Raw genomic sequence first — 11,276 nt, forward strand, 5'->3', positions numbered from 1 at the left:
AAAGATTTTTTTTTTTTCAGTTCCAATTCATCCTGAGGATAGTCCACGTTTTGCTTTTACTATCCCTGCACTGAATCATGAAGGTCCTGATCAGAGATATGAATGGAAAGTACTCCCTCAAGGGATGGCTAACAGCCAAACTATGTGTCAAATTTATGTTAACAAAGTAATCCAGCCACTTAGAAATCAAAATCCTGAACTACAAATATTTCACTATATGGATGATGTATTATTAGCACACAAAGATAAAAACACATTGCTAGAATGTTATGCCACACTTACAAACTTATTTAAAAAATTATAATCTAGAGATAGCAATAGATAAAGTACAATTAAATTTTCCAATTAATTATTTAGGAGTTCTATTATCCTCAACCATGGTCCGTCCACCAAAAATTCAAATACGAGTAGATCAACTCAAATCACTTAACGACTTTTAAAAGTTATTAGGAGACATAAATTGGATAAGGCCTTATCTAGGTATATCAACAGGAGAATTGGGACCTTTATTTGATATCCTAAAAGGTCCATCAGATCCAAATTCACCCCACATGTTAACGCCTGAAGCAAGAAAGGCATTAAAAATCATTGAAACATATATGGAAAATATGCATTTGGATAGAATTGATATAAGTTTGCCTTTATTATTTATTGTACTACCAACAAAAAATATTCCTACAGGAGTATTTTGGAAAGAAGGTCCATTATTATGAATACATTTATCTTATTCTCCTAACACTATTCTTACTAGGTATCCTGAGGCTGTAGGACAATTAATACTCAAAGGAATAAAAGCAGCAAAGGGAGTATTTGGAATTTCTCCCAATAAAATTATTACTCCATATACTATGAATCAAATTGATGAGTTAGCTAATGAGTTAAATACTTGGGCAATAATCATGTGCAAATCTAATGTTTCATTTGATAACCACTTACCATCTAATCCTTTATTGTCTTTTTGGTCATTGCATCCTGTAATTTTTCCAAAAATGACAAGAAAAACACCTATCGTGAATGTTCCAAATATATTCACTGATGGGTCAAATAATGGTACAGCAGCAATAATCACACCTGATGAAACTTGTACATTTTTAGTACCCAAACAATCAGCTCAAAAGGTAGATCATAATGCAGTATTACAAGCTTTTATGATGTTTAAAGATTCTGTATTTAATTTATTTTCCGATAGTCAGTATATAGTTAATGCTATAGTATCCCTTGAAGATGCTGGTAGGATTTCCCCTTCCTCTACTGTTTTCTCTTTGCTTTCCACTATACAAAGTCTAATCTGGGACAGAAAAAATCCATTCTTTACAGGACATATCAGGGCACATACAGGATTGCCTGGAACCCTTAGTTCGGGCAATGATTTAGCAGATAAAACTACACATGACATACATATTTTCTCTACACTAGAAAAAGCTATAAATTTTCATAAAAAGTTCCATGTCAATGCTAATACTTTACAAAAGCATTTTAAAATAACTAAGGAACAAGCTGGACAAATAATAAAACAATGTCAAAATTGTGTGACCTTTTTACCACAAGTTAATCTTGGAGTCAATCCTAGAGGACTGATACCTAACTATATTTGGCAGATGGATGTCACACTCTTGCCAGAATTTGGAAAATTAAAATATTTGCATGTTACAGTTGATACTTCTTCTGGATTTTTGATGGGCTCCCTTCATGCCGGAGAAAAAACTAAAGATATTATAGCTCATTGCTTACAAAATTTTGCCACTGTGGGCGTTCTAAAACAGTTAAAAATAGATAATGCCCCTGGTTATACTTCTACCTCTTTTAAACAATTTTGCTCATCATTTGGCATTACTCATATAACAGGAATCCCATACAATCCACAGGGACAAGGCATAGTTGAAAGAGCTCATCAAACTATTAAAATGTACTTATTAAAGCAAAAAAAGGGAATTGGGAAGGGGTATATATTCCCCAAAGATAAACTTAAAATAACCCTTTTTACTCTAAACTTTTTAAATTTGGATTCATCAGGACTTAGTGCTGCGGAAAGGCATATGTGTCCAAAAAATGTGCATAAGCCCAAGTTACTTTGGAAGGATATTCTAACAGGACAATGGAAAGGTCCTGACCCAGTAATTGTCTGGTGTTGGGGGTCTGTTTGTGTGTTTCCACAGGGAGAACAGCAGCCGATTTGGATTCCAGAGAGATTAACTAAAGCGATTTCTACAGACCAAAAAGAAGATGATTTGGCTCAAATCCATAACAGCTGATATCCAGAACTCCAGTTTGGCTACCTTTACATCTGTGACAGAACCAAGATGCTTTTTTCAATATCTATTTTATTATTGCCCTTTCCCACATCATGAAGTTCTATTTTGTTTTTTGAGCTCATACAGACCTAGGGTAACGTTTTGCTGATCAGTTCTATTTTTTGACTATAGAATTTTTAAACATTGCAATGGAGATTTCACCTGTAAAAAGTTATAAGACCTTTACTATTATGTTATGTGTTGTATTATATTATGTGTGCACACTTGTGTTTTGTGTTATATGTTTGAATGTACGTATGTCCATATATCATATATGATGAGTGCTCATGAAAAAATGGATCCAAATATATTTTTTTTCACGTGATTTAAATGGTTTAATTTAAATTGGGTAAACAGCTGTTGAGGATTGTTTTAATATATGAACAAAAAAGCAGGTTAACAGATCTGTTTACTTTCACCTTTCCTTTTCATTATATTTAATAATTCTGTTGAAGTAAGGTACATTGTTAAGAAAATTGTTTTCTTTTAGTGCCTTCTGGAATGTTATATAATTTTTTCTTTAGTCATTATTGCCAGAATTCCTATCTTCATCCCAGTGCCGGTGAAGACAAAGATAAAACCAATCTACAGCTTCTGCAATAGCCATCACTGAACTGCTTGCAGAACTTGCCTGGACTATGTATCACTTGTATGCATTGTGAACTCACTTGTATGCATTGTGAACTATCTGTTGGTGCAGCGACTTGTGGTAGTGTTGAGGTATTTATACTGATGGTACAATTTTTCCAAAAGGAGCCATCACTGAACTGCTTGCAGAACTTGCCTGAACTATGAATCACTTGTATGCATTGTGAACTCACCTGTATGCATTGTGAACTATCTGTTGGTGCAGCGACTTGTGGTAGTGTTGGGGTATTTTTGCTGATAATGTCATCGGTGGTACAATTTTTCCAAAAGGAGCCATCAATTGGCTTGGTGTATCTTCCTTCCTTCTGCTTGTCATGGTCGTTCAGCTAAAATTTGGGGACCAACAGAGGTGAGGCAAAGAACCTCACCCCCCACCCCCCGGCTTGTACAAAGACCTCTTCACAGGTGTGGCTGTATACTGGACCGGTAGTCAGTGACGGGTAAGATCCAATTGCAATGGTACCAACCTAAGACAGGAGGCTGACGCCTTAAGGTCAGCTCATCTAATAACGGGTAAGGACCATATGTACTATTGGACAACCTAAGGCAGGCACGGTCCCTAAGCCACATACTTGTTGTTTAAACAGAGAGGGGGAGATGTTGAGAGCCACAGCTGAAGGGGCCCCAGCAAACTTCCAGCTGCCAGCAAACTTCCAGCTGCCGGCTGATGATTGGCTTACAGCGGCCCCAGCAAACTTCTAGCTGCCAACTGATTGGCTCCTCTGCGGTGATGCTCATTGGGCTATTTCCCCGCCCTTTCAGACTATGGAGCTGCTCATTGGGGGACTTTTTTTGGCTCTGCCCATGCGACCCAGCCAATCAGCCTCAAGAGCAGGAGGAGTGGGGGAGGTTGAGAGGCTTGTGGGAAGCCGGTGGTGGCAGTTGGGCTCTGAAGGTTTTTCTTGAGGAGCTGTTTTGTTTGGCATGTGTGGTTCTAAAAATAAAGTTTGTTTCTTTTGACAAGTGGCTCCTGAATTGTGCCCAGCCAGACTGCGGCAGGGGTCTATCTGAGGCTTCAGTTCGAGTAGTGTCTCCTTTATGTAATTAGTTGCATCCACTTTGGGGGCATACATATTTATTATTGTAATATCTTCTTGTCAAATTGTTCCCTTTACTAGTATGGAGAGACTTTGTCTCTTTTTTTTAATTTTGAAGTCTGCTTTGTCAGATATAAGAGTAGATACTCCTCCTTGTTTGGGGGCTCTATTCATATATCAATTTCTATACTTTCACTTTCAGCCTATGGCTCTCTTTACCTATAAGGTGCATCTCTTGCAAACAACATGTAGTTGGGTTTTGTTTTTTAATCCATTCTGCTAGATTGTGTCTTTCAATTGGGCAATGGAGACTATTTACATTCAATGTTATCATAGAAAGATGTTTATTAATTCTTGCCATTTTTATTTATCATGTTTAATTTGGTCCTGTTTCTCATTTGCTTAGCTACTCTTCAAATGAAATTTGTTCATTTGTGAGCTCTAGAGTTTGTTTTTCATTTCTTCTGTGTGAAGTATTTCAAGTTATGAGATACTGGTTTAGTAGTCATGAATTCTTTCAGTTTGTTTCTTATCTTGGAAAGTTTTTATTTCTTCTTTGAATTTGAAAGATAGCTTTGCTGGATGTAGCAGTCTAATTGACAGTTATTTTCTTTCAGGATTTGGAATACATCATTCCAAGCTGTCCTGGCTTTTAGAATTTGGCTAAGAAATCAGAAGTGATTCTGATTGACTTGCCTCTAAATGTGGCTTGACCTTTTTCTCTTTGGGATTTTAAAATTCTATGTTTTTTGTTGTTGGTGGTGGTGGTGATCTTGTCTATTTGGGGATCTGAATGCATCCTGTATCTGGATTTGAAGAGCCACGTCATTATGAAGATTTGATAATTTTTATTATTATTTCCCCGAAGAGGTTGTCCTTTCCATTAACTTGATTCTCACAACCCTCCTCAATTCCAGAGATTCTTAAATTTTATCTTTTAATGTTGGCCAGAATTCTTGTATATTCTGATAGTGGATACTTATTTTCTTTTCTTTAATGTTATCTGAATGTTTAAGGTTGACCACTTTGTCTTCCAGCTCTGACATTCTGTCTTCAGTGTGGTCTACTCCATTAGACTTTCAACTGAACATTTTATTTGATTTATTCTGTCTTTCATTTTCAATATTTCTATTTGGTTCTCTTTCAACATTTTTTTAGTTGTAGTTGGACATAATACCTTTATTTTATTTATTCATTTTTATGTGATGCTGAAGATCAAACCCAGGGCTTCGCAAATTCTAGGCAAGTGCTTTACAACTGAGCCATAACCTCAGCCCCGACTTTTTCAATATTTCTATCTCCATATTAAATTTCTCATTCATACCTTATACTGACTTCCTTAATTCATCTAATTGTTTTTCTGTGCTGGATTCTTTTGAGTTATTTATCTGATATTTCATCTACCTCAATATCTTTGGGGTCAGTTGCTGGTGAATTATAAACTTTAGAAGGTACTATGTCACCTTGTTTTTTCATATTTCTTGTAATCCTGGATTGGGTTTTATGCATCTATTAGGATGAATTGCTCTTCTACTCTTATGTGTAAGTGTTTGGTAGGGCACTTTTTCATTTGCCAAAGTGTCCCAGAATGATCTAGATTGAGATAGGTGTGGTATCCACAGCCTTTATATTAATTCTGTTTTTGCTCTAGTGGTGGATTATCCATGGAATCTGAGGGCCAACCCCTAGCTATTGCTACTTCATCAATTTGTGTGTACAGCGTGGTACATTGTCTTTTGGTTAAGTTTAGTTCAGTACAGAGACTACCCTGTGAACTTATAGGTACCCAACATCTTATAATATGAGGAAAACAATAGCAATAACCAATGCAAAAAAAATAAAGCATTAAAATAAATACTTACTTCCTACTTATGGCTTTCACAATGTTAATCACCACACACACACACACAAAAAAAAAACCCAGAAATGGTGAGAACAGCAATTGCCAACAGCAAAAACAATTAGTAAGCATAAATTAGATCTGGCATTAAAGGAAATAACAACTATCAACTATGTCATTCACAGCAGTGATAACTGCAATAGCTTTGATGGGGCAAGGGATATATAAACCAATTAGTTCTAAAAGATGGTAAAAATACAGTTAAGAGAAAATAAATTATGACAGGAATGTATAAAAGAGTTTACAGTTTCAAAAAGTGAACAGAGAATGTAAAAAAGTGTAGCGGGTGGTGGTTATAAGGAAGAAGAAGGAAAAATAGGAGAAACAAAGGAAAAAGAGAAAGAACAACAAAAATTGGCTGTTAGCAGGAGAAGAAAAGAGAAAGAGAACCCAGAAATAATGAAAACAATATACAAGTAAAATATGCAACCAAAAAAAAAACTCTAACCCTCAAAAGACAAGGCAAAGAAAAATAAATACATTTTTAAATGCTAAAAATAAGAAAAAAGAAACAAATATGTATATTTGAGCCTCTGGATCAGCAAAGTTCAGGCTTCCTTTTTGATCTTGGATTTTTCCATACCAAATCTGTCCATTGTGTTTTTCTCTGTGTTTTCCCTCCATGTACTCTTCTTTGCTTAACATACCCAGATTTTCTGAGTCTCTAAGACACTCTGACTGTTCAATATTGAATTTTAGTGAAATCCCTCTTTTCACCCCCCCTCGCTAAGAATCAGTACTCCCAATGCTTAAAACCTGAGAGGTATTGAGATAGAAAAGGCTAAGCAGTGGAGAGTAGGGAAGGGACAGTAAAGGTTAACAAGAGGGTAATCATGAGGACAGCCATTTTAACATGCCCAGAAATGTTATAAGACAGTTCCTATTTCTCAGTGTATATGTCTCTATCTTGCCAAAAGTGACTGCATATAACCCATAATCTAGCCCCTGCCCATCTGAGACAAATGAAATATCAAAACCCAGTCAAGAGGAGCTTATCGACTTCTCCTTATGTACCTTTAAAAGAAGGAGCACCATACAACTTAAATGGCACTCTTGCCCCTCCCAGGTGCGCTGATCATGACTCTTGCTGGTTGTATGATGTAGAAAATGACAAACCCCAAAATAACGTGGCCTGAGAAGAGGGAGTGAGGAAGAAGGCAACACATTGATAACATCGATCCTTTCCAATACATCTTTTCCCAGTGACAGGACAATCCCTGGGAAGGAAGCAAACATCATCCAGTGACAAAACAATCCCTGGGAAGGAGATATCCATCAAGCCTAGAATGGCCGTCTCTGGAAAGAAGCCAAAACATTCATTGATCCTCCCCCAAATAAATCCTTTCCCAGTGACAGTAAAATGGGACTCTGAAGGGAAAAAGATAAGCACTGAACACTGACCCCAGACCTGCCATTCTTCCCAAGTAAAAACATGGCCCAGTAAAAACAAATATCAAATTCTCACAAACCTGTTTCCTGTGTGCCCAAATTGATATACTCTGTCAATAATTAAGTCACTTCTCAGTGTAATATATATAAGCACAGATTCCTCCTTTGGCCAATGGCTCATTTTCCATCAGGAAAGTGGGTCCACCCAATGCATGTGCACAACCGAATAAAGGCTGTGCTGATCTGTGAATTTTATATCCAGCTCAGTCACTTTCTGCCAGCACTGGTAACAGAACAACTAGGAATGCAAACTTTCTTTAATCCTCCCTCTTGAATTGATGAACTAGAAATTTTTTAAGTTTTAAATTTAACCCTATTCTCTTGTTGGCTATCAGAGAACCACAAAAAGAGAAAAACACACATTCTAAACAGAAAATATCTTTTCTCAGTTTCAACATTAGACATTTAGGGTAAGCATGGATTAGGCGGCAACTGTTACTATAAATGATTTATATACAAGGGACCATCTCAAACAATTACATCCAGAAGTTTTTGACATAGATATGGGTGGCCTGCACAACCCCACTTCACACTTTCTTCCCATTCTCACCTCTTTCCTCTCCAACCTCATCTCCTGTCATTTTCTTCCTCTCTCATTCCACCTCAGATACACCATCCTCCTTGGTGTTCCTCCAACAAACCAAGCACACTTCTTCCTCAGGGCCTATGCCTTTGCAGATATACACATGATTCCCTCCCTCACTTCCTTCAGAGTGTTCATAATATGCCACCTCTTGGTGTCCTGAACACCCAATGGAGATGTGCAAACACAGGCTCCCTTCCATTCCCTGCTCCTGGCTTTATTTTTATCCTAGCATGATTGACATTCAAATATCTAAACATATTCTTAGTTACCTTGTTTATTTGCAGTGGTTTTTGTCTATTTTGTTTACTCCTTTATACCCAGAACTTAGAACAATGTCTGCACATAGTAGGAATGCAAAAAGTATTTGTTAAATAAATAAATTTCTAAACTTCCCTGATATTAAACTCTATTTCCTTCCAAATCAATTCACATATATCAGGGGAAGTCTCAAGATTTGAAAGTCTTCTCCCAGAAAAAAAAAGAACTTCTGTTGAGAGAAAAATAAGTACACAAAGCCCTCCCAAATAAAAGAGTTACTGGCCACTGGTAGGTACATTCTTTCAACCACCTTTCAAGAATTCCAAAACAAAAAGTTCTGTTTTAATGAAGATACAATTTCCTTTAGCAGTTTGTTGGAAGATAGATTTTAATGGTAAGCAGAGAATCCTTTATTTAATTGCCACTTAATTTTGCAATTTTCAGACTTTCATTATCAGTTTCATAAATTGTTTGTTTTTTTAAATATGCGTCCAATTATCTTTGTAAAATCTCTCCTTAAAGGCCAATTCAAGTCCAGTTTTGGCTGGGGATGTAATTCAGTGGTAAAGTGCTTGCCTAGCATGCATGAGGACCTATTTAATTCCCAGCATTGGCAGGAGGGCCACAGTTTTCTGGGAAAACTAATTATGTAAGATGGCGCTTTTATTCTTCAAATATCAGTTCACCAGGCACGCACACACACACACACACAAAAAAAAAAAAAACAAAAAACGTACTCTGCCAACAAAATTCGTCTTCTTCCTGGCTTATGTTCTAAATGGTAGATTTATTACATGTTTTGCACATAATAACTCATTTCTTTGGAAATTTCTTTCATAATTTCTTTCACTCAGAATTAGATCACTTAGGATAGAGGTAGATTTCATACAGTCTTAACAATGAAAGTTTGTTCAGAATATTTTTAAAGTTCTTCTATAACCATATTGGCAAAATATTTCTTCTTTTCTATAGTGCCTCTTCAGTTTTCTTATTTTTGTTTTTCAAATTAGTATATTAACAGCTACATTGAGGGCTTAAATTTTAGACACAAAGTAGATGGATTAATTTAATTAAATTTCCCTTAAAAATAGGGAAATTTTCAAATTGAGAATTTCAGGGGATTGATGGCTGAGTTAGATGTATTAGCCAAGTGCTACCAAGGTTGGAAATACATCTCAGGCTGCACCATGCAAACTAACAAAATCAACAAAACAAGCTAATGCCCGTGTGGACTAATTTTCAAAGTTCCATTCAGTGTGAGGATTAATGTACATTTTGCCACTTACTTAGATATCACACTTGAAAACCATGTTTCCAGTTAATTCCAAAGTTGTTCAGAGCTCTTATAAGACTGGTATCTTAAAAGTGGACTGATCAGCCTTCTTGCCACTCTGTCTTTAATCATCTTTCCAGTTTCATTTCGTGAGACAAATTTACTTTTATAATTCTTCATCCTCTTTGTCTTTTACTCAGGATTCTCAGTGAAGCCTGCAGCTCGTTCCTAGCACTCCCAGGCTCCTACCAGCCACTGACTCTGTGTTGCTGAGTTGTGTCACCGGCTACCTGCTGACATTAGGAGAGTCCTGACATATGCATAGAAGCTCTTGAGGAGGTCAAGTGTACTGGGCTTCTTTGCTCCTTAAATGCTTTTATAAATCCCTGTGAGCCTGGGTTACCAGAAGGATTAACAATGTCCACTAGGGAGCACCACTCCTCTGGTGATTACCACCAAATGGCCTATCTACTACAGTTTTCCCTGACCACTCCTAATGGCTCAAACCATTAATCACCCCTTAATTACTGCACCCTTAATAATGGAGAAGGAAAACTATTGTTGACACATAGACACAAAGGAACAGATAACCCTTAGGTGAAATTCATTCCATGATTTATCATTTTTCCCTTGGGATGGATGTGTTTTACAGTGACTGGGTCTTTACTGCCCCCTCCTGGATTATGGCATGGCAGCACTGGGCAGTCCCAGCAGAGCCCAAAGAGTAGTGGAATATATGAAAGACTAATTGCTGCAACTCCAGAGCTCAGTTCTTTGATAACTTTCCCTAAATAATTATTGTCTGTTCAAGCAAAACTGGCTCCTCCTTCATCTCTCTACACTAGGAAAAGTGCTTATTTCTCATTGGCCTATTTCCTCCCAAGACCCAACAGAACAAGTGGGACCTGACCACCTTCCTTAAGGCAAGTATAATTAAAAATAGATTCTTCAGGCTGTAGATGTGCAAAAATAAATTCTTCACACATTTACTAATATAAAATAAGTTTTTATCCACAAATATATGTAATATAATCATATTACATATATGTAAATAAATATTCATATGCAACATATATGAATAATATTATTTGAACCTGGCACTTGCCCTTAGGGGTAGGTTTTCAGGGATAGGAAAAACATGCACAGAGCAAAATCTCCAAAACATAAGCAAAAATCTACTTTGCTTTTTTCAAAGATCTTTCCTATCTTTTATTCATAGAAGAAGGAATTCAAATAACCAAAAAATACATAAAAAGAAAAAAATATTTTTAACCTTAATAGTATTCAAGAAAATGTAAAAAGCAAGATCATGAATTTTCACCCATCAAACAGGCCAAAATGAAAATTATAAATAAGAGCTAATGTAAGAAAATAGATTTTCTTAGATACCATTGGCAAGAATATAAATTGGTACAGCCTTTTAAGGGGGAAATTTGGCAGAATCAATCAAAATCTAAAATGAATCATACCTTCTGCAGCTTTAAAAAGTCCATCTCTGGTGAGCCCTGTGATGATTTCTCCAGCGTCCATTCTGTGCCCCTACTGCTCTACAAAAGTCATGTGGTTCCATGGATAGGCTGCCAGCCAATCAGCATAATCCCTTTTCCTTTCACTCCCCTTAATTCAGGCAAGGGTACTTAACAGGAGCCCCTCAGTGCATACCATCCTCACTGAACCCCCACCCCAACCCATACAGAGATTTGCTTCAGGCTCCAATCTATGAGTGAAGTTTTGTTTGATGAGTGAGGAAACTCTTCATTATCCTTTAGAATCAGTGAGGAAGCGTGGAACTCCAGTAATCTAAGCTCCTAATGTCTATATTATCTAAATAAAT

General features: G+C 36.6%; 1 long non-coding RNA gene across 1 annotated transcript in view; it reads right to left on the reverse strand.

The window, feature by feature from the left end:
• LOC144366722 (uncharacterized) overlaps nt 1–11,010 on the reverse strand; it is a 47,058-nt gene extending 36,048 nt beyond the window's left edge. Inside the window, exon 1 of the long non-coding RNA XR_013425830.1 lies at nt 10,912–11,010. This is a non-coding gene — a long non-coding RNA (uncharacterized LOC144366722). The remainder of the gene's footprint in view (nt 1–10,911) is intronic.
• Nucleotides 11,011–11,276: the final 266 nt, after the last annotated feature.

The sequence above is a fragment of the Ictidomys tridecemlineatus genome, chromosome 9 (assembly GCF_052094955.1).
Source record: "Ictidomys tridecemlineatus isolate mIctTri1 chromosome 9, mIctTri1.hap1, whole genome shotgun sequence".
NCBI classification, from domain to species: Eukaryota; Metazoa; Chordata; class Mammalia; order Rodentia; family Sciuridae; genus Ictidomys; species Ictidomys tridecemlineatus.